Source organism: Marmota flaviventris, chromosome 16 (genome assembly GCF_047511675.1).
Source record: "Marmota flaviventris isolate mMarFla1 chromosome 16, mMarFla1.hap1, whole genome shotgun sequence".
Classification (NCBI taxonomy): domain Eukaryota; kingdom Metazoa; phylum Chordata; class Mammalia; order Rodentia; family Sciuridae; genus Marmota; species Marmota flaviventris.
The window spans coordinates 37,409,165-37,434,628 of record NC_092513.1 but is presented as its reverse complement, the minus strand read 5'-3'; the positions used below and the strand labels follow the sequence as shown (position 1 = coordinate 37,434,628).

At 36.6% G+C, this 25,464-nt stretch overlaps 1 protein-coding gene across 8 annotated transcripts in view; it reads left to right on the top strand.

Moving 5' to 3' along the window:
- The first annotated feature begins 5,879 nt into the window (after positions 1 to 5,879).
- Positions 5,880 to 25,464, top strand: part of Dtna (dystrobrevin alpha) — a 355,871-nt gene continuing 336,286 nt past the window's right edge. For all 8 annotated transcript variants that reach the window (XM_071602817.1, XM_071602818.1, XM_071602815.1 and 5 more), the window contains exon 1: positions 5,880 to 6,114. The gene's annotated coding sequence lies outside the window, so the exon portion shown is untranslated. The remainder of the gene's footprint in view (positions 6,115 to 25,464) is intronic.

Below are 25,464 nucleotides of genomic sequence, written 5' to 3'. Positions count from 1 at the left end.
TGTACGCTACATAGAGCCAGAGGTAAAAATGTTTCAATTTTTCTTACTATCAAGTATTTTCTAAGCATCCCCATTAGGAAATAAATATACTTGATTTTCTAGGGAGGCAAAAACCAAGAATGTTATTATCATGGACCTTGTCCTTGAGGGTCTTAGCATATTTTTTGAAAGACATACAAACAAAAAGTAATAGCAATTTCAAAATAGGATATTTTCATGTTTTAGAAAATAGCATAGGTGATTATGACCATAGATGAGGGACTGAGTATAAAGGAAGGCTTTGTGTTATGATAAATCACATAAAATTCCTGCTATTCCTGTTTCTTTCAGATTAGTGATTGACATAAAATAAAAGGAGGGTTTAAATACAGCTCAGTGATAGAGCACTTGCAAGAGGTGAGGGATAAAAAAAAGGAAGAAAAAACAAGACAATGATACATGATATGTATAGCACACCTAAGCATCTTGATTACCCCAGAAAATCTACATGCTAGTAGATACATTATCACCTCATATAAATACACTTTGAATTATCTCAAAACATATTCCCTAAAAGGTAACTTACTCTACTTTCAACAATAAATTCAAGTGTGGATTGACTCACATTTGTTATACATTTTTAAAGATTAGAGTTTGGTTAATTTAGCTTCATCTAGTTCATTCAACTAGTTTTTCATAAAATATAGAGCTTCTCAGTAGAAAGTAAATTGCATGGTATTTACTGTAGGAATTAACTTTCAAATTAAAATGTGTGCTTGTTAACATAGTTCCTGACAGTCTACCGAGATTTGAGCTGTGTCTACATGATATGTAAAGAATCATTTCAGGGGGAAAAAATATGTTAGGCAAGCTGGTTTCATATAACAATGTTTTGACAAAGCTTTTCATCCTGTACCCATTTTTTTGGTATTATTTTAAAACATTAGGTCTTTATTTAGAAATAATCACTGAAAATTTTGACATTTCCCTGAGGTCAGTGGATAATTATTCAGTGAATTAATCTGTAATAAAGAGTAGGGGTTCTTTTTTGTCCTTAATTACATGAGCGAGTCATCTACATTGATGAAATTTATTTGCCTTCAACTTTCCTGATTTTCTCAATATTATTCCTGATTATATATATCAATAAGCTCTGTATTCCTGTGTATCTGTGCACAAAAATTTAACCCAAAAGCAATGAAAAATATGGTTAAAAACACTTTTAGCAGCAATGAGTGGTTATAATCATCTTCTGAAGAGCTGGATTCGTCCACTGACTTTTTCTCTCTTCCTTCATTGTGACAGCGCATTAAAGTTTCATCTAAAATATTTGTGTTTTGTTTATGGTCCACTGAGAAAATAAATTCTCCCAGGAGCAAAAGACATGCTGGTGTAATGCTATCGAGAGATGTGAACCACTATAATATGTATTTAATAAATTGCCAATATAAAGTAGAATCAAAGCTATTTAAAATGGCAACATATTTATTCATTCTAGCACTAGGAAACAGAATACACTTGATCACATACACCCATCTTTACATTAGGTTCTCCCTTTCAGTCCAAGGAGTATATGGAAAGTGCAAGTAGCATTTCTCCTGAGGGCATTAGTCAGACAGGAAGATCAAAGATGAGATACTTTGCATGAGCACATTAATAGAAACCACAGTAACAGCTGAGCCATGAGGCACTGTACATGTGCACAAAGTGTCAGCCTAAGGGGGCAGAGCAAAGGTGTGATGTAAGGAAGACTGGGTACTACCGATAGTTTTGCTTTCTATAGTTTCAGTTACCTCCAGTCAAAGATGATCCAAAATTTTTAAATGTAAAACTCCACAAATAAATAATTCATAAGTATTAAATTGCACGCCATGCTGAGTAGCATGACAAAAACCTTGTACTATACCGCTCTATCCTGCCCAGGGTGTGAATCATCCCTTTGTCCAGGTGTATCCATCCAGTATACGCTACCTGCCTGTTAATCACATAGTAGCCCACTCAGTTACATGATTAATTGATGAGGCATCATAGTGTTTATATTCAGGTAAACTTTATTTTACTTTTTAATGGCCCCAAAGTGCAAAAGTATTGGTGTTTGCAATTCAGATATGTAAAAGAGAAGTCATAAAGTGCTTTCCTTAGGTGAAAAGAGATAAGTTTATCAGAGGCATGTATGTATAGGAAAAAGCATAGTACATATAGAAAGAGTTCAGTACTATTCACAGTTTCAAATATCCACGAAGGGTCTTGGAAGGTATCTCTCATGAATAAGGAGACACAGGTGTACCTCTGCTCTCTTGGACTTGGGAACTATTCCATAAAAATTGACTAGACCATGTCTCAATGCAGAATTTCTTAGGCAAATGTATTTTAACATTTAAAAATATGTGTCTTGAAGTGATGCATAAGTAAACTGAATGGACCTTGGTATTTATTAATACAAACATATTTACATCTTCTCAGGTTTCATGAATGCTTGGGATACAGTTTGCACATTTCAGTGAGGGTAGAACACAATGTCCCACCTGAGGCTGATGAATTCAATGATAGGGGTAGCTTGAAAAGCAAGAGAATAGCTGAGGGTTGCTGAATGTTTGAGGAGTCAGAAAAGTTAAGGCTTACGTTGGAAGAGGGGAACATTAATTTTTTTAAAGGAGTACAATATTAATCTTACTTCATAATAATGCCCAGAAGCCACCTTGGACTAAGAATTTTGTAGCTCACACAGGGGGTGGGGGGGGACAATTAACCATGAATTTCCTAAGCCATGGTTCAGTTGATCCGTTTTCTTGATCTATTGCACTGTTAATGTACTTTTAAATTAAAATGTTAATGTATTTTAAAAATCTACCCAGAATAGAATTTGTTTATTTTGCATTATTCAACCCGCAAATCATCTATCCCTAAATCACAGGGGATAGAGGGATCCTAACTGATATAATAGCAATGTCTTTATTTCTTCAACTCTTTTGAATCCATCTTCATTTTATTATTATCATGTGAGTCTCAAAAATACTCCAAAATTATTTGTTCCTTATGCTCCCAAACTATTACCAGTATGCAGATAAGAATAATCCTTTTATTTGACCTATGGTACATATACACTTATCAAATACCACATATTAAATCATAGGCACATACCAAGTCTTGCTCTAACCTAGAAGACATCCTGATTTTACCAATGGCCGTTTTCATGGGAACTATGACTTGTTTTTAAAAATCAAGAAATTGTAAGAACAACATAGTAAACATTAATAATTTCTTTTCCTTGGTAAAGATAAGCCTAAATTAGTATAAGCCATAAATATTTATTCATAACCACATCCAAAATATTTTTCCTAAATGAAGATATTCTGATATGAACTGCTAGTGACTGTCAAGCCCACTGATGTTGTAATGCATTTCTGAAACATGTTATAATCATCAAGCCTAAATACATCGTTAATTAATTAAAACAAATGCTGACATGAGTACGCAGATCAAAAGGAAAACTATCTTGATATATTGCTGTTCACATTAGGCCTTCACCTTTTTTTTGCAGAAATCTCCCAGAGATACTACAAAACCATCAGAGTCGGCTACATGCTAAAGCTTCTGGTTGAACTCCAATAGCCTGTGTAATATCCTGGATTATAAATCACTGTTACATTCTGTGCATCTATTTATGTTGTCCATGAGAAGGACTGAAGAAAAGTATGCTGAACAATATGTTTAGGGCTGACTGATTAGAAAATATACATGATATTTTCAAAACAATGAGAAAATATTTTCAGCACTTCTCCATACAACATGTAGAAAGTTAGGGAGAATTATCATATTTAAAAATGAAGACCCCAAACAAAGATGCCTACCTCTAATCATTTTTTAAGTTCAGAAAAAAATTACGAAAAGCACTTAAAAGTCTGAAAGTACGTTAAAAATATAAAATATTATTAGTAGTATTATATTGCTTTAAATGATGCAAGCTTGATTCTTTATTATTCATTTGAATGTATCTGTGCCTTTGGTTTCCCACTTACCTCCCTGAATTTCAGTACTAATTTCTTCTTTAAAATATGTATGCATTAAATATACATTAAATATATGACTTTGATTTCTGTTGTTATTTTCATTATTACACATTATTGATAGGTTAGTCTATTTATTTCTTCTAGTGGATCCTGGACTTATACTTGAATTTTCAGAAATTGAGATTATTCAGTGAAGACTCTGGAAGACTGAGACCTTGTGTCTTTGCCACCGAATTCCTCTAAGTTTATCAAAAATGTTTGATGGCAGTAAGAAACTCCACAATTTCCTGACTTTATTTTCCATGGAGTAAAATTTGAAAAGTATTAGCTTTCACACGATAGTCGTCGCTCTCCTTTTGTTTTCTTGTTTTTTCACTCTTCTTGCAAGTTAGATCCCTTTTTTCTTACTGTCTTTTCTTCTACCATCTTCCCTGACCCATTCCTTCTAACACACCTTTTCTCTTCTCTTTGGATTATTAAAATTCTAGTTAGTTGCTAAAGTTTCTTACTGGTACCTGAAAAGAAACTACCCAGGAGTGCTCTTCCTGAGAACTTTCATAGTTTAAAATAATCCTCATTTGGTGTTTATGTGAGTGTGGTCCACATATAGGTAGAGGGGAAAGTTAAACACATAATCTTGGCCCATTAGAAGCTAGGGTTATCAATGACAGACAAATATGAATGACACAGACAAATCAAATTATTTTAACATGAAACCAAAGTTAAGTAAGAAATTCATAACACCCAAATAATAAAGTTATTCATCTGTAGCCAGTCAGTATGTATAGATATGAACTAATGGAGAGTGGGTACCATGTATTACAATTCTCTATATCCTTCAAAACATAGCCCAGCTCTTCAGATACACCAGGCACTTACAAGGGGCTTGAGTGAACAACACAGATCATTAAATTGGTGACAACACCAAAAACATTAACTAAAATTACTTGAAACTATGATCCAGGGAATTAAAAAACCCAAAGGAATATGAATTCACACACAAAACACCTACCCCGCCCCCACAAAGAAATAAACATGAAACTGGAGATTTATACAGATACACAAAAGAAAAACCTATGAAGATATAAATAGAGAAAAAATGATTGTTTTACAATTTCAGTTGGCAGGAAACAAAAAACAATCAATACTTTTCCCTTATTTTCACTAACCCAAGTTTCCAGGAATTGATTATAGTAAACATGTAACCTATGCATAGCTGTGCAATTAATATTTATAGTGAGATATTGACTTATTATGTGTACTTGGATAGGTCATGTTATTTTACCTAAACCTCTGTGTCCCTGAAGTGACAATACTCTGCCTTCTCATCCACCTCCTCTGCAATGATGCTCTGCAAATGAATGAGGTAATGTTTGGGAAATGTTAGCAGCTTGGAATAGAAACCCAATACACACATCTAAATATTATTACTATTCCATATTTGAGCCTGGTATATTATTGCCTACGGTTTTAAATGAAAATTGCACTGTTTGAGTCCTTGAGTTCTGACCAAAATCTGGGTCAACCTAAGAGTAAGATTCTTTTTAATCTTAATATGAGGTTCTGTTCGTCTCCCTTGCACATGTAAGGGAAAACTAGGAAATAAACAAAGCACATAACTCAAGCTTTTAAAGAGAAAAATCTCTATCTGGATTTTTTTTTTTTTTTTTCAATGAGGAGCCTGAACACTCTATGTCCCTGGAGGAATATTTTGGTTCAGGAAAGAGGGTAGTGCAAGCAGTGTGAGCGTGTGTGTGTGAGAGAGAGAGGGAGAGGGAGATCGCGCGCACGCGCGCGGGTGTGTGTGTGTGTGTGTGTGTGTGTGTGTGAGAGAGAGAGAGAGTATGTGTGTGCTGTGCGTGCGCGCCCGCGGAGAGAGGGGCGGGGGAGGCGGATGAGGAGGATGAGATCATAGTTTCAGGATCCTCAGGAAACCCTGGTACTGGCAGCAGCCAGCCTCTGCTGTGCCCACATGACCCACAACTCTGGCAGCGGACCCGGCACTTCCAACATTATTAAATAATAAGAAAGCGGCTCCTACTCCATGTCCAAACCTCCCTACAAACCAATGGACACCTTCTAAGAGTTTGGCGAGTCGCAGATTGAGGCGCCCGTCCATTCCAAGGTGTGTGCTCGGCGATTTCTTCCTTGACAGCTCCGGAGTGGGGGAGGGCGCGGGCATAGAGGGGGTCGGTGTGCCGGGCGCGGGGAGTGGGCGCGGGGCCGGGCGCTGCGTACTGCCCCGGGCCGCCGGCTGCCCGGGAGCCCGCCGCGGGGCTGGAGGTGCACATGACGCGCAGCCCCAGCTGCGCAGGGACCGCAGCCGCCCACGGCGCTGGGGCGCGGGCACAGGCGACTGGGCAATAGAGCAAGGGCAGGCGCCGCGCACCGAGCAAAGTCAAGAGTGGAAGCCGGCGGAGAGTGCCCGCGGGGAAGGGATTCACCAGAACGCCCACTCGCGGGGTTCCCACCTGTGCGCGGGCGCTGGCCGCTGCGAGCGAGCGCGAACCATGTGCCGGGCGCCGCAGCCAGGACTGCGGCGCGGCGCCTCCCCGGGCGGCGGGCGGCGCCTCGGGCCCACGGGGCGGCGGTAGCAGCTGCTGCAGGATGGCCAGCCCGGGGGCGCGGGGCCGCGCAGGTAAATCACCGCCGCCCGCAATGGCCCCGACAGCGCAGCAACCCCTGGCTGCTGTCCGCCGCGGCAACGCTCCTGGGGTGGCGATGGCAGCCGACTCCCTCGTAACGCGGGTTGAGTTGTTTTGTTGGGTTTGTCCTCTTGGTGGTCCTCGTGGGCTGAGCTGCTGGGAGGTGGCGTGGCCACCTCCATTAAGGATGACACTCACGTTGGGAACAGTCGGGGTGGTGGGGGCGGGTTGACCAGGGAGTCCGCGATCTCTTCCAGCCCGCGGCGTCTGCGAGTGTTGCAATGCACCGCGGTGCAGGCGGAGGGCTGAGTGGGAGTGGGCGATGGGGACTGGGGGCGGCGGGGCGGGTGGGCGCGGTGCTCCAGTGTCTTCAGCTTTTATAGCCTGTTGCCCATTTCCGAGTTTTTGGCTGGACAGAAGGCATTTATTCTGGTACCCAAAGTGTGAGGAGGGGAAGAGAGGTGTCTGTCAGAAGACAGAAGCCAAAGAGGAAGAGGGACTAAAGGGTGCTGGGACTCAGTGGTACCATTACTGGTACTTGACAGTAAAACTTTGCTGTTTGGCAGGCTCGGGGCATGGCTTTGGGAACAGAAGTGCGAAGTGTGAGTGTATGGGGATATTAGATGTAAACTTTCAGTAAAGGATATCCCCGATTACTTCATTCTTACTCTAAAAAAAAAAAAAAAAAAAAAAAAAAAAAAAAAGTCTTTAAAGTTGACATTTACATTCACATTTTTCTTTTACCCGTCATGGTCACTTGATATTTAATGTGTTTGTTTCCTTTTAAAGAAAAAGCTGTTATTGTTGTAGTATTCGTAGTTATTAACCCACTAAGTTCCATCTTCCCAGATGTGGGACACCTATTTAAAAAAAAGTAAGCAACAAATAAATATACCACTATGACAACTGCTGAAATAAATGTTTCTAGAGTTCTATTCTTTTGAATGATTAGAGCATTTGAAAATGTAAATATGTTTCCACATATATGAATACGTAAAAAGGATTTAGAAGCTCTATATTATGATTTCCAACCAACTTATTATGCACCCGTGTCAATTTCATTGAAATATTGGCAACATTGAAAATTTGGAACTCAATGGGTTAATTTCTTTGGCAAAAATATGCCTTTTATTCTTGTCCTAAAGGTAGAAACTTTAGAACAAAACATCTCCCCACATGTTCCACAGTTCCATGTGGTTTAGCTTTATTCATTTTCTTAACTCTTACACCACCATGAGTGGGAGAAAATAAAGTGATCCACATTTATAAATGAGAAAAGTCCAGGCAGAGATGAGTGAAGTAACATAGCCAAGGTCATACAGTTATTACTTGTTGGAAACCAGTTACCCTTTGGTGTGTCCTTTTACAATTCGCCCTACCTAAATTCTTCTATACTTTATATTTTCCATCTCTTTTTATGAGCTGAACCTCTTAACTGACTACATGCTACACATTCAGGCCAATGAACTCTTTTTCCAATTTTAATATTATGATTATGGCAAAAACTCTTTGAGTAGTTTTCCTTTGCCTCAATTTCCTACAATAATTATAGATTAAAGTCACATTGAACAGCAAAGATGTTCAGCAGTTAACATTTATCAGCAAAAAATTATTGTAAAATGGATGGCTGAAGCTATGTATTTGTTTACACTTAATTTTAAACTTCCTAAGTTATTAAAATCTATTCTTTGTTCAAAACACGACCCTCATTTCCTTCAGAACACTATTTTGCAGAATTTTTTAGCAAGTTTAATTATCATTAATTCAATCACTCTGACAAGAGTTCAGGCAGTTTTAAAAGAAGAATTATACAATTCTCTTTCAACTGTCAGTGATTAAAAAAAATAGGGTATATTTTGAGGGCATTCATGTACATCATGTCTTTTAGTCAGTTTTATGTCCTTTCTGCAAAATTGTGTAGCAATGAAGACTGAAACCAAATTTTCTCATTAGTTCTAAGTTGAAATACATTTAACATCTCCTCTTGTTTTAAATGAACCATGATGTAAAGAAAGGTCTCACTAGGGTAAACTCTAACTTTACATATTTAGAAAATTACTCTTCATTTGAGCTTAACATGGTGTGTTCGTAATGTTCATTTTATTGGACAGATGTCTCAAATCATTTTTAAAAATATATTTAGTTGTCAACAGACCTTTATTTTATTTATTTATATGTAGTGCTGAAAATTGAATCCAGTATCTCACACTTAGGCAAGTGCTCTACCACTGAGCCACAGCCCCCATCTCAAGTCTTTGTTATTTTTTCAAGTAAACTTAATTGTGTCATCAATAATGAATTTCAAATTTATTTTGACGTTCATAAATTTCCTTTCATTCTTATCTTTCCATTTAATTAAACCCAATATACATAATTTTTCAAACCATATTTTCAACTTCATAGGAAATAAAAATCCAACTGAATTATCATAAACATGACCTGGAGGCATAAGAATAACTATCTTGCTCTTCAATGGTTAACTCCCTGTGCCCCATCCTTGAACACATCTGAATTGTGTCCACATCTTTACTTGGGGATGCTAGTGGTCACGGTGATTATATACCATCAAGAACAAGCGTTTTTGATGTTAGAATTAAATTTGAATTTTCTCAATGTTGCATAAAATATTGTTATTTAATATTGTTATTAAATCCCATGATACATACATAGACCCTTTCTTAACTGACTCAAAACTGTTCCAGTTTTCTAGCTTCTGTTACTTATTTTAGAGACAGCATTTTCTTGCTAGTTTGATCTCACATGGTGGTTCTGACCTGACTTTTTCCTTTCAAGTTCACCCTTCTGGTTTGGGGAGAACTATATCTTGTCTACCTCTGAAGAGTCCATCAGTTCCAGACACTGGGCAGTGAACTGGGCATCAGGGTTGAGCAGAAAAGTGTGTGGGCCCTGATAGTTCAAAGGACAAGTTTTCACAAGATAATTATAAAAATAAGAGATTATTTTGAAGTTAATGTAAGTTTTCTGAACAAAGGAAGGAATTCTATGAAAATATATAATAGGAGATTGTATATTAGACACTGAGGTCAGAACAGGATGCACAAAGTAAGCGAGAAGTCATATATTTGTGGAGGAATGATGTGTGAGGAGGAGTTTGTCAAGTCTAGTCATCTTCCTAAATGCTTGAATGTTAATTTTCTGAATTATTTTCTGAGTCAGGGACAGGAGTCTCTCTCCAATTATCATTTTACTTACCTATTCATCAGGAGTCCTGTTATTTCCTCTGTATCCACCTGTACACCTGGGGAGGTTTATAACACTCCTTTCAATACTTTTTAAAGTACAGAGAGCATGTACTACTCTTTTCTGGCTGTCATCCAATTTTCAAAAAAGTTATTTATGTTTAATGAAAAATAGTCATTTTCTTTCTTTGCACTAGCAACTTTCAAAATTTTTAAATTGTAGGTTTGTGAATGTAAGGTATTTTGTTGTTGTTGTTAAGGCTGCAAAATGTCTCCAGCAGAATTTTAGTGGGTTTATTCTATAGTCCCTTAGATTCTCTGAAGTGCCCAAGGGAAAAGAAGAGGTTTCAGAGTAAGAGGGATGAGGTTGAATATTGGATATGCTGAGGAGATGGGTATTAACAAGGTTAAGCAATATAGTGACTAAATTTATTGGACACTACTGTGTACTGGATATCATTGTATGGACTCTATCTGAATTCATTGATGTATAATTCACAATAGCCATATGAGGTTTGCCTGAATTATCATCATCTATTATCTTCTATTTTATAGCAGGAAGAACTGGAATAAAAGCATGACTATAACCATGACCATTGTCACATTCTTAGAGATGGGTTTTAAACTTATAGTACTATTGATGAATAACATCTGGTTCAAAAAATTTACTTCTGCACCAAATTCCCATTATTGTTGAAAATCTTGACACCTCCTAACCTGATATTTTGATTCTTTTTCCTTAATACAAATTTGTGGAAAAAATGGAACATGCTTTATGTCAATGCTTTTTGCCCCATGTTTTATAGACAAAAACATATAAAACAAGAAAAGAGATATGTGAATACCTGGACAAGGACTGGTGACTACTAGATTATGAGAAATTCCTAATTATATATGATATATTTTGCAGAAATGGTCATTTGAGTACCATTTTTAAAAATTAAAATTTTTAGGGCTGGGGATGTGGCTCATGCGGTAGCGCGCTCGCCTGGCATGCGTGCGGCCGGGGTTCGATCCTCAGCACCACATACAAACAAAGATGTTGTGTCTGCCGAAAACTAAAAAAATAAATATTAAAATTCTCTCTCTCTCTTTAAAAAAATTAAAATTTTTAAAATGAACAGTAAACACATTTAGAATTCCAAATAATTAGGGAAATGTTTTGAATACTTACAGGTTCTATGACCTTTAATAAACTTAAGAATTTTAAATTACTGTGTTACATTTTTCTGGTTTCTTTGTCTGGCGCATGCATTGAAAAGAAGATGTAGAGTCTAATCTCAACCTGATGATTTATCTTGACACAATTAGAAAGACGCTGCTAATTTTGACATTGGGATATTTTGACATGAATCAATGTAATTGTTACAATAAAAATTATGGAGGATAATTTGGTAGTTTTATATCTTGCAGATAATGTTAACTAAGTCGTATGGCACATGTCATTGACAAAGTGAAATACTGATGAGTTAACTGTGGTAATGGCATTAAAAAACTTTGCTCAGTTTCTGATGATAAGTGTCAGTAAATGTTTTTTTTTTTCTGTCTGAAAATGATGGGTAATGTGCAGCTTATATGAGTAGTAATAATATTAACCTTGAATTCATCCATAGAACACATGTGCAAATGTGCACAGCTTTTCTTTGAAGTTCTTAGAATTGCTCATGGTGGCAAATATATTTTCAGTGACTCATATTTCCCTATGAGGAATGTGATACATCATTCTCTGTATGTTCAGCTTCACACAAAGCCTGACATCATAAAGTAGCTACTAAACTATCTTCCTGATTTTTTCATAAGCAAAAAGACACAAGACTTGATTTTTATTTGACTCTTTTAGCATGTATCTGTTAGACTGGAAATGTCATTGAGCGGACCCATGAGTGGTTCATTAACTTGCATTTATAATTTAATGTCACAGTGCAGTGTCTTATTGCAGAGTTTTGCATATTTAATGTAAATATAAAATGCATCAATCAGTTATAATAATTTAGGTTATGCTGTGATAATAACTCTCAGTAACTGAAAAAGAAAACAAACTTTATTTCTTGCTAATGCTTTGTTCTCATCTTGGTCAATGAAAGATTCTATTCTGTACCTTGCTTATTCAAGGATCTAAGCTGGTAAAGCCTCTAGCATCCAGAACATCTTCATCGTTTATCATGGCACATGAAAACATGGTTAATCACCACCAGTTCTTACAGTCTTCTGCAGGAACTGGCACTTCCCACTTCATACTTCATATTTCATATCTCCCATTTCATTTTCCAAAGCGAGTCACATGGCTACACTTCACCTAAAGATATAAGACAATATAATCGTATCACACATCCAGGTAGAAAAAAGTCAGCTACATTAGTAAAAAGACCTAATAATTGCAACATAAAATTAACAAACTTCTTAAATAGTTTTGTCACTAAAATATTACTTATTATTTAATGTAAAAGTACCAACATCTGTGTTCTAGAACTCAGAATAAGAAAGTTTCTTCTTTCTAAAAGCCAAAAGCAAGGAAATCAGGGGCTAAACTTATGAAATTGATACTATCAACTTTTTCTGGCAGGAATTTTGTTTAGTTAAAGAATGAGGATAAAAGCTATGGTTTATTTTGAGTGAATGCATAAAGTAGTCTATATGATAGCAAGTGTGAGCTAAGAATAGTGCAAGACCTACACACAGCACCCAATCTCTGTTTTCTGAACAGATTTGATATAATTGACATGGTATAGAAATCAGAACAGCTATGTGGGTATGATTTTGTCACTTGACCAGTATTGGAAAAAAATATCATTTGTGCTATCATGTATTGTAAAAAGGAATATGGATAAACAGACGAATCATACTATGTGTTTGTTTTATTTTGTCAAACATAATCTCCATAGTTAGATTATTTCCAATCCATATTTTTAATTGTTTTTTATTTTGATATAATTGGACATTGGCAGTTTTAAGAAATAAAAAAGAGAGATCCCATGGTACTTTTACCCATTTTTCTTCAATTTGTCAGCATTCTGGAAAAATTATAATACAATGTTGCAACCAGGGCATTGGCAGTGATACAGTGAAAAACAAATTCCATTTTCATAAGGATGACTCCTGTTGCTCTTTTTTGGACATAACAACTCTGCTCTAGCCACCTCTGCCCCTTTAACTTCTTGCAATCACTAATCTCTTCTCCATTTCCACACTTATGCCATTTCAAGACTGCTACACAAATGAAATCACATAGTATGTAAGATTTGGGCATTGATATTGCATTTGGTGTAATTCTCTGGAGATAGTTAAGTGGTTGCCTGTCTCAATACTTGATTACTTTTTGTTTCTGAATAGTAATTTGTGATATACATGTGCCATAGTTTATTTTGCCATTCACCTGGATGACATCTGGACTTTTCTCCCGGTTTTTGGATACTATAACAAAAATGGACATGAACATTCATGTGAATATTTTTGTCTGAATGTAATTATTAATTTAATTAGGATAAATTTGCAAGAATTACATGTGTATTTCTATCCAAAATTGCCAAAGAGTTTTCCAGAGTGTGCTGTTTTACCTTCTCATCAACAGTGGATGAGAGATTAAGTTTCTCTATATCTTCACCAGCATTTAGTGTTATTGCTATGTTTCACTTTAGCTATCTTTATAATTCTGTAGTAATATTTCATCAGGACTTTAGTATTAATTTCCTTAGCAGGTAATGCTATTGAACATTTTTTTCATGTGTTAATGTGTCATTTGTGTATTTCACTTGATGAAATATCACTTCGTGTTTTTAGGGCATTTTATATTTGGATTGGATTATTACGTTTTGTGTGTTCTAATATGTTCTAAATAACAGTCGTTTGTCATATATGTGATTTACATTGGAAATATTTGTTTCAATATGTTTCTATGTTTCTTGTTCTTTTCTGTGTATAACCCTTAGCCAGCATCACACAATCTGTAGCAATATAATAAATCTTGAAATCATATAGACCGATTCCTTCTAGTTTATTATTCTTTTTCAAAATGATTTTAGTTATTCTTGTTCCCTTGCATTTCTGTACAAATTTTAGGATGATTTTTCCTATACTGACAAAAATTTGAATGGAATTTTGAAAGGAATTATGTTAAATTTACATAGCAATTTGAAGAGAATTGATATTTAATCCATAATTATGGTATGTCTCTCCATTTATTAAGATTCTTTTTGTTAACTTTTATCAGTAGTATGATTTTTCAAGATGCAGATCCTGTACATGTCTTCCTAGATTTATATCTAACTAATTTTTTGAGCATTTCTAAATGTAATGTATTTTTTTCAGTGTTTGGGTATGTTAGCTTTTCATTGCTGTAACAAAATACCTGACAAGAACAACTTAGAGCAGGAAAAGTTTAATCTGGCTCACAGTTTCAGGTTTCAGTCCATTGTTGGTCAGCTCCATTGCTCTGGACCTGAGGTGAGGCAAAGCATCATAGTGGAAGGGAGGGGCAGAGAAACAGAAAGTGAGTGATAACTAGAAACAAGATTTTGTCCCTAAGGGTATATCCCCAGTGACCTGTTTATTTTAGCCATAACCCACCTGCCTCCAGTTACCACCCAGTAGTCCATTCAATTTATTAATTCATCAAATGACTTAATCCATTCATGAGAGTATAGCTCTCATTATGGCTTAAAACCCCACCTCTGAGCCTTGATGCATTAGAGATCATGATTTCAACACGTGAACTTTTGGGGTGACATTATAGATTCAAATTGTAACCTGAGGCATTCAAATGACTCATGTACTTTTGTCTTGTATCTTGAGAACTTGTTGAATTCACTTATTCTGTTTTTTTTTTCTTGGAGTTGTTATATAGATCAAATCATCTAAAAAGAGGAACAGTCTTATTTTTATGTGTGCCTTTTGGGTCCTTTCTTGCTCTGCTATATTGTCTAGCATTTCTATTAGTACTTGAATAAGAATGATAAAGAACAGACATCTTTGCCCTGCTGCTGATCTTCAGAGGAAAGCAATTAGACTGTTAAGTAAAATGTCATCTGTAGTTTTTGTACATGTCAAGTTGAAGAACTTTATCTCCTTTCACCTTTTTTTCCTGAACTTTTGTTTTAAAAAATCACAAATGGGTATTGATTTTTATCAAATACTTTTCCCCCAAAGTATATGATCATTTATTTTTTCTTTGTTTTTGAACTATGATGGAAAACATATTAAGGCAGCATTGCACACTGATTGCAATAATTAATTTGGTTATTATGTATATAATTCTTTGTATGCATCATTCAGTCTATTTGCTGATATTTTGTTTAAAATTATATCTATGTTCATAAGGGTTATTAGCCTGAAGTTTTCATTTTTGGAATTGCTCTTAGGATAACACTAGCTTCATAAAATGAATTGAGATGTGCTTCCTCCTCCTCTGTTTTCTGAAAAAGATATGCACAATTAATATTAATCTTTCTTTAGAAATGTGGTGATATTTCTTTAATGTTTGTATTAGTTTTCTAGGACTATCATAACAAAATACTGTAGACTAAGTGGCTTAAACAATGGACATTTATTTTCTCACATTTCTGGAGGTTGGAAGTCCAAGATCAAGGTATTGATGTTTTCATAGTTTTTTTCTTCTGAGGTCTCACTCGGCCATTGTCACATGAGGACAGTGTTTTATCTATGCATGTTTATTTAGGTTTATTTTGCATCTCAATATGTGGTATATCTTGGCCTATGCTCCATGCACTCGAAAAGAATGTGTGTTTGACTATTTTTAAGTAAGGTGTTCTATAATACTGATTAAACATGTTGATTGATGTTGCTAGGTGCTTGTAACATCTTCATTGATTTTCTGACTGGTCCTATTGGTCAGAGAGTCTGTAAAAATTTCTAATTGTATCCGTAAATTTATTCATTTCATTTTTCCTTTGACTTTTACCAATTTGACTTTATAATAATTTTTGCAGCTTCATCATTTACTGCATGCTTATTTAGGACTGCTTAATCTTCTTGGTGTATTGACTTTTCCTTCATTACATATCAATTGCTTCCTATATCTGATAATTTTATTTGCTCAGAATTCTATCTGATCTTAATGTAGACACTCTTTTTTTTTGTTGTTGTTGTTAATTCACATTTTCATGATGTCTCTATTTTCATCTGTTGAGGTTTGAAAGTGAAGTGTTCTCCCAAAACTTCTGTGTTAGTGCAAGAATGTTCAGAAGTGAAATGATTGGATTGTGAGAGCTGTAACCTAATCAGTTCTAGTTTGGATGAACAGGGTGTTATCTGTAGGCGGGCGGGGCATGACTGAGGGAACTGGGTCACAGCACACATGCCCTGGAACGGTTCATCTTCCCTCTAACCCCTTGCCCTTTCTCTCTCTCTGCTTCCTGGTCACCATGAGGTGAACAGTACTCCCCCACCATGCCCTTTCACCATCCTGTTCTCCTTTACATTGGGCCCAGAGCAATGTACTCAACCAGCTACGGAATGAGACCTCTGAAACCATGACCCCAAATAAACTTTTTCACGTGAGTTGTTCTCATTGAGTATTTTGATCACAACCACAAAAAGCTGACTAACACACCATCCTTCTACTTTCTACCTGCCTATGTTTTTACATATTATTTGATTTCTTTGTAAACAAAATATAGTTGGTCATGTTTTTGAATTCATTCTGTCAGCCTTGTGTCTTGATATATTATTATGACTATTCACATTTATTGTAAATATTCATGTCATATCTTAAGTCTATTACTTTATTTTTTTTTGTTTCTTCTCTGGTTTTAGTTTCTCTGGGGTTTTCCTGACCACTCTGTAAGTTAATTGAACATTTTTAGAATTCCAGTATACAGTGCTTTGTGTATTACTTTGTATAGTCAAAGATCATTATAAGTATTGCAATATATATATATATATATATATATATATATATATATATATACACATACACACATATATACATATATATATATATATATATATATATAATTTGTGATTGCCTACTGCTATTATCATTTTGTAAATTTTAGTGAATGTACAAATCTCATGTCTTTTTAGCTCCTTTACTTATAATTCTCTAAATATTTTCTCTGCATACACTTAGAACTACATCAGATAATGTCATAATTTTTGCCTTTGTCAAATACTAATTTAGAAAGTTGAGGAAGAAAAGGGAAATTTATTACATTTACCTATATTTTTCTTGTCAGGTTCTTTTATTATCGTCGATGCTTGAACATTCCTTACTTACCGTTTCCTCTTTGTTTTGAGAATTCCCTTCAGTCATTCATTGAGAGCAGATCGGATCCACTGGTAACAAAAATATCTTTGTTTTCCTTAGAATGTCTCCTTCTCCTCTTTCATTCACAAAGGACATTTTTATTGGATATGGAGTCTAAGTTGACAATTCTTTTCTTTGAATGTTTGAAAACTGTCATGTCACTTCCTTCTGGCTTCCATGGTTTCTGGTGAGAAATCCACTGTCATTGGGGTTCTCCCGTAGGTAAAGTGTCATTTCTCTCTTGTTGTACACAAGATTTCTCTTTTTTTATGTGTTTAGTTTTCATAAATTTGACTCCGATGTATAATTTCTTTAATTTTTAACCTATTTGAGAGTGGCATTTAGCTTCACTCAGTTTCTTAAACCTTTAGGTTTATATCTTTTGTCAAATTTAGGAAGTTTCCAGTCATTACATTTTTATTGCCTTTTTTAGCCTCACCTATTTTCTCCTCCTTCTAGGCCTCCAAAACATGAACGTCAGTCTCTCGTCATAATCCCAAATAATTCATTTTCTACGGCTGCTAAAACAAACTACCACATCACACACATCTATTCTGTTATGATTGTAAAGGCCAAAAGTCAGACAGTAGTCTCATGGGACTTAAATCAAGGTGTTGGCAGGGCCTCTTTCTTCTGGAGGCTCCAGGAGACTTGTTTCCTTGCCTTTTCTATGTACTGGAGGGGGCCTGTATTTTTCATTTATAGTCACTTCCTTGGATTACTTCAATATCCTGCTTCTGTCCTCAGTCTTTTACTACCTTATCTATAGTAAAGTCTCCCCTTCCTCCTTCTTCCAAGGACATTAAAACTATGGAGGTGGGCACTAGGGAAGATTAGAGTTAGCTTAGGAAGAGGGGAGTGAACGGAGGGGATGGGAGAGGATATGGAGATAGGAAGAATAGTAGAGTGAAGCAGGCATTATTACTTTATATCTGACTGCATGACCAATGTGATTCTACAACATGTACAATCAAAAATGAGAAATCATACCCCACCTATGTATGATATATAGAAGTGCATAAATGCATTCTACTGTCATGTAAAACTAATTAAAACAAATAAAAAATTCTTAAAAAGAAAAGACTACATTTACGGCCTACTGTATAATCCCAGGACCCTCTCCTTATTTCAAGACCTGTGTTTTAACCACATCTGCAAAATTCCATTTTTTTCTTTTGTTTTTATTTTATCATTACTATTATTATTATTGTTATTATTTTGATACTAGGGATTGAACCCAAGGGTGGGTAACCACTGAGCAATCTCTCCTTTTTATTTATTTATTTTGAGACAGGGTCTCACTAAATTGCTTACAGCCTCACTAAATTGCTGCAGCTGGCTTTGAACCTGTGACCCTCCTGCCTCAGCCTTCCAAACCGCTGGGATTACAGATGTGTTACACCATGCCTGACTTTCATTTTCTATATAAGACAGTATTTGCAGCTTCCAAGGATTAGAACTAATTACTAAATATCTTTGGAAATCACTATTCATCCTACACACACATTCCTGAGACCCTGTTCTTTCTTTTTTCTTCCCCAATTTGCTTTGTCTTTATTGTTCAAATTGAGTCATTTCTATTATTCTAGTTCCCATCTCTCAATTCTTTCCTGTCACATCCATTCTGTCACTGAACATACTCACTGAATTTTATATTCTGGTAATTATGTTTTTTCAGTTCTAAAATTTCCAAAAGTTCTTCCGTAGACATTCTGGTTTTCTTTTTTAGCTGAAGCTTTCCACTCCTTCATTTGTCTTAGGCACAATCATAATTGTTAACTGATATATTTTTCTTGTGTCTGCTTGAAGAACTTGGTCATATAATTCCAACATTGCTATTCATCTCATTGTTGGTGTCTGTTAATTGTCTTTTGTCATTCATTTTGATTCCCAGTTTTCGGTATCATAAATGATTTTCAATTGAAACCTGAATATTTCCTTACATATTAGGAGACTTTGGGTCTTACTTAAACCTTCTAATTTAGCTCATTTCCACTAACATCACCCAGTGAGCAAAGTAGTGTGTTATTTCACTTCATCACTGTCGTGTGTGGGTAGAAGGACAGGCTCCTCAGTCTGTCCTTGACATAGGGACAAGCTGAAAAATTTAGGCTTCTCACTGGGTCTTCACTCAATGCTCCTTGGCTGGAGGTGTCTCTTTTCTGTTCCCAGCATGGTCTCCATGACTCCTTGGGGACATAGAAGGTGGCTGATGACTGCTGGGCCTTCGTGATAGTCCTGATTCTCTATTGGCTGTCCTGTGACACCACCAAGCAGATATGGGGAGAGGAGCCTGGTACTGCCAGGTGAGAGTGAAGTCCACTGAGGTATGGGGAGGTTGGGAGTGGGGAACCTTTACTGTCATCAGATGGGAGTAAAAGCCCCAGCTCTCTACCTTGCCCTCTGGGCATCACCATGATGGGGGTGGGGGAAGTTGGAGCAGCTTATCACAAGGGTGAAAGTCTAGTATGTCTACACAGCCTGTGTTGGCAGGAATCTGGTGAGTCACTGTTTTTATTTTTGTCTTGTATGGCTGGGATGGAGCAAACAGTTATTTTGCTTTGTTTTATTCACTGATCTTTGTGGTTCTGGGAATTGAACCCAGGGCCATCTTCATGCTAGACAAGTGCTCTACCACTGTGCCACATCCTCAGCCGCCAGTTCTTGTTTGTTTTTGTTGTTGTGCTGCTCCTCTCTGGTCCTTAAGGCTGGAGAGGGCATGCTTTTGATGGCATCTTTTGAAAATCTGTGCCTGTTAGCATTTCTCAGTTTCTAGTTTCTTTAGGAAAATTCCTTTTTCTCCGTCTTAGCAGAAGGCAATCCATATATTTTCTGCAAATCTAAACTGAAAAATATCACTCCACATTAATCCTCAGAGAATGAATCTCAGAGGGTTACTCCTGATCTGCTTCCAAATAATGAACACTAAGGTCCTGAAGTGTGTGAGTCTTTAGAAAATGATGCAGATGAGATCACAGAACAATCTAAGAGCACCTGGAGGTACTCCCATCCTCCCCTCTCACCCTCCCCTGCAAATCAGTGTCCTCTCCTCTCCTGGAAAGCCATTGCTGCAAGCTGAAGCAAGGTTGGAGATTTCCTTCACTAGAGTAGATGTACTTTACTGGCAAAATTCTGGTACTACACCAGGGGAATTCTTATTTTCTCACTGAGTGTTCTTCATTACCAGGAACATCATCCACCTTAAATGTAGTTCTGCACAGTAAATATGCAGGAAAATGCTCCTGAGCTTGGAAGAAAATAGTGGACTCAAAATCCATGTTTAAACTCCAAGGAGCTCCTATCAGCAAAGCATTCTTGTTCATTTCTTTTGATGTAAAAATTATACATTAAAAATAAATATTGATTTGTCACATTGTTTGATCACTACTTGTTAGATTAAATGTGAAAGGTGGGACAAAGAATTTTCTGCTTGAGTCCAGTATGCTGAGAAAAGACAGATGACAGAAATCAGATCACAAAAAGCAACAGCCTGAGGAAATTCTCCAAAGAAACAAATCAAGTTGACATTGTAGCTAATGTTGAGGTTCTCACTGTTAGAGAGCAGTGGTTCTCAAAGTGAGCTCCTCAGAGAGGCAGCATCAGCATCACCTGGGAACTCCGAGAATGCAGATTCTAGACTCCACCTCGGGGATAGAGACCAGCAATGCATATTGCAGCAAACTCTGATAGCTGCGAAGCTGCAAACCCCTGGACTAGACTAAATACTTCAACCATTGTAGAATTCATGAAAGCTGTGCTTTTAATGACCCTCATTTCATCATCTATGTTTTGGAAAAATTTACTTATTATATGTAGCATTTTTTATATTCTGTAAAGATAAATGCTTTCTCCAATAAATACAGTAAAAAAATTTAAAAATGCATTACCTAATCTCTTTGATTAAATATATGTTAATGATTTACAAAATTATTTTCTATCCTTCTACTACATCTACTCCATATCTGATTATAATTGACACATGCCAGGGGGAGGGGAGCCATTCCCACACTTCCCTGCTTTTGTTCCGAGTCATTGCCCAGTCTTTGGGTTTTTTTGCCCTTCTCGTGAGCTGACACCAGTCATGAAGGTATTTGGAGGTGAGGGTAGAGGTGTCTCTGCATCATTTAAAGAAGATGCTTTTTAGAAGATCTTGTCACACGATATTGTTAGAGGCAGATGCATATGCAGATGTCCAAACTCATCATTGTCATAGCCACATCAGCTCCACAATGGGGGATTCCCAGTCTCTGGCGCTCAGGTGCTTTCCCTGGGTCATGTGAGATTAAAGGAAATCTCCACTACAAGGCTGTCCTGAGGAAAGAGAAACTGCATTTCTGAATAGTGCTTTTATAATTGAGGTATAGTTCCAAACCCTAGAATGGGGTAAGGCAAAATTGACAAGAAGTAAAAGGTTAAAAAGTTTTAAAATGTTTTAGGCATTGTAGTAAAATACAGATGCATGCAGATTAGATTAGTCTGTGACACTAGCCCTAAATGTGTTTCCATTTTATTTTTAAGGACAATATTTTCCATAATTTTATTCTGTCAATTAGCAAATCACTGAATCTAGAAGACATGAAAGATTTGCAATTACTTAATATCTACCACTTCTGATGACTAATAGTTTAACTGTTTGGGGAGTCACATTGTTTAATTTTTAAGGTGCAATTTTTAGTTTCCATAAATCATAAATTCCAGTTCCATGTACTCTCTATCCCGTACACCTTTTTAAAGGTGTCTCGTTTTCAGAAAAATAGCTTATGAACAATTTATCTGATTTTCATTTAAGATGTTCCACATTCTTGGTTTGTAAAAATATTGTTCTCTTTACTTTTGCTCTTCTCCACCACAAGTTCTTTTATATTTGTTTCATACCTTCTGGTGTACATTCAAGCTGATTTTATTTCTCACTTATTCATTTTGCTTGTGGGTTTAAATGCTTGTGGGCCTCTGCAATGTTTTGGGGAAAGACTTTTTCAAACCATCATTACACAATGTTTGTTCAGTAACACCATTTGGGCAGGTTGGAGGAGCCACCCCTTTAAGAACAGATTTTTAAATGGTGCAACAGATTTTTTTTTCACACACGGAGTCATTCTTTCTAAAATAAAGGCCTGTCCTTAGCAATACTAATCAGATGTTTTCTTTCTTAAAGTAGTTACTTGTTTGGCATTTCTTTAATGTGGTGATTAAATCATCACCACAATGCTTAAATAAGACTGGAAAAAACCCCACAAAAAAACAAAAAACAACAACCCACAGGTCTTATAGTAAATACAGGGCAAGAAGAGGGAGATTTAGAAAAGTAGAAAGTGCCCCCTGAGTCTTCTGTGGGTAGTGGTCCAGATCTTCCCCTACCAAGTTAGCTTCTATTTATAAATACAAAGTGTACCACATGCAGATATATTCATATATTCTGCCTCTTTTAATCTAAACACTATATACCATTAAAATGTATACAAAATAATACTTTTTGCTACTGCTGCTAAACACTTTTTCGGAAGTTATACATGAGTCAGATTTTTAAAATCTGATGTAAATATGAATCAGGTTTTCAAAATAGAAAAACATTTCATAGCACCTGGCTGTTCTTTTTATGTTTTCCCCGATGTCAATAGAGTGCTTAAATCTTCTTTTATTATGCTTTTCATTGGTTAGTTTGTGTTCATGTTGTTTTCATGCCTTATTTTTAGGGAGCCTGTGACAAAAAAAATACAGGATTTCTAACTTCCTCTGATATTTACACTGAGTGTGGACTTGATTTTGAGGTTGGCTTTATATTTCCGCAGTTGGAGTGCCTGTGGAGAAAGCAAGAATAGCAGCTAAAGTAAACCCAAAGGAAGTGGTATTCTATCACCCATCTTCTAGGGATTGGTTAAAAGGGCAAAATAATCCAATTTCCCCTAGTTATGATAGTGTAAGGGAAAAACAGTATTGTGATTTCACTTGAGCAAGTGTGTATAAAGCTTTTTGGTTTTGTTAAGGCCAAGGTTAGTGATCAAGGTGGATGAAGGTCGCAGTTATCAGTGCTTCATTTCTTTCTTAGACTTCAATTGCTTCTTCCCGTGTGTGGACAGATGATAATCACTACCAGTTGTCCTTGTTTTTCCTATCCACCCTGTCCATCCCTTATTAGTCTGTTTTCTGTTACTATATACCAAAGTACTGGAGACCATAAAGTCAACCAAAGTTGACTTTATGAAGGAAAGAGGTTTATGTAACTCACAGTTCTGGAACTTCAGGAGCGTGGTACCAGCATCAACTCAGCTACAGTATGGACCTCGTGGTAGATGGCATCAGAATGGTGGGAGCATGCATAAAATGGAGAGATCACATTGAAAGAAAGGAAACCAGAGGAAGATAGAAAGGAGCCAGTAATACCCTCCTACTAAACCCACCTCATAAACGTTTCACTGCTTCTCCATATCACCACCCTGGGAACTAAGCTCCCAGCACAAGAACCCGTAGACACACTTAAATTATAGCAATCACCTCCCGCAACACACACTTTTTTTTTTTTTGGTGCTGGTGATTGAACCCAGGGCCAAACACATACTGTATTACTGAGGGCCTCCTTTGCTTTTGTCTTGCTTTGTTTTTCTCTTAATTTTCCTCCCTTGATACCTCTAGCCAGCATCTGCTCAGTTGGATGGGCATGAAAGAAGTCTTGTCCCTAGCCTTGTAAAACCAGGAACATTTTAGTCCTTTCCTTGTGCTTCTCTAAGCTCTCCCCAAGACTGCATTTTTAAAGTTTTCCCTTCTCTCTGTTCCATCAATCATTCTTTAGCTTTATCTTTACTCACTTAGTTTTATCATTTTATAATATTCTGTGGGAGAATGCGCTTTTTGCATAGATGGTACTTACCAAATCTTCTGTGTGACCTTATGGCTCAATGTGGCTCTGATACTGACCAGATTTTTAATGCAGTGTTTCCAAAGTATGTTTCAAGGACCACCAGTATCAGAATCACAGGAGGGTGCTCGTTAAAAGTACAGGTACCCAAACTCCATCCTAGCGCTACTTTCTGAATCAGAATTTTTATTTCTGACTCTTAAGATTTTAAGAATAACACTATTGATACAGATGAATCCAGGTTTGCAATTCATAACCTTGGGAAGCTTTTTAAAAATCATAATGCATGAATATCCACCCTAAATACTAGTTTAAACAGCCTGGCATGCAGTTTAAAAACATGCAGTCTTCATCAGCAATCAGAAATGAGCTGTGGAAGTCAAAAGGAAAGAATAGAGGCTGGTGTTGACTGAGAAGTGTTACTTCATTTATTTCATCAGTCCATGGATTGATCTTCACTTGTAAATTAAAAACCAGGTCTTTTTCTCAAAGGCCACAGTCAAATTCACCAAGCTTATGTAGACTGATCTATAAATAAGAATGGCAGTTTGCTTATGCACAGATAGAATGATCATTGTCACAAGGACCAAAGTGACTGGAGCATTCTTGCCCTGTACGCTGATATCCATGGCAGGAGAAGCTACCACCAGCAGGTTTCTCGATGACACTGGCACCAGACTGAAGGAAGTTAGCTGAATAAAATTAGTAAATACGTTAGGAAGACTTACTATGTGTCTAGAACTGTCCTAAACATTTCACCCATGTTATTTCATTTAATCTCTCTCAGTAACCCTGTTTGGTAGTAGTATTAGCTTTAATTTCTAGGCCAGAAAAGGATAGGGAAAGAAAAACTAGCTGACTTGTTCAACATAATAGAGCTTCCACAAGATACAGCAGAATTTTCTGGGCTCTGTGACTGAGTTATTAGTGAAGGAAGACAGAAGCTGCTAGACAACATGAGCACTGCCCGGGCCTTGCCCTTTAATAAAGCAGTCAGATGAGGGCAGGGCAAAGACAGGCATCTGCAAACCACTGTTCATGTGCATAGGATGCTTTCAGGTCACGGGCCTTGAGGAGGAATAGCCCTGGATGGAGGCAGAGTGACACTGTGGTCACAACCTATTTGTTTATTTTACCAGCCTCTCCATGATTGTGATTGAGAACAAAATTTATACAATCAAGTTCTGCTCTTAAATCTGTTTTGTTAAATGTATCACAGCTCAATCGAAATATCAAGTCATAAATAAAAATAATAGAGACATATAATAAAGTATGTAGATATCAGTCTCCTGAATGTCCCCAAGTCCTGAAGGTACCTTGTCTCAGGAACTTTGAGTAAAATTTGCTTGAATCTCTACTAACTCTGACTCAGGCACATTTGTTGTTATTTGGGGGGATTTTGTGAAGCTTCCAGTTCCCCGGTGTCTCTGTTCTAAGTTTCTGTGTCTCTGGAGTCTCTAATTGCCATTCTGAGTTTTGTTTCCAAAGCACAGTGCCAACTTAGATGATCATCCTG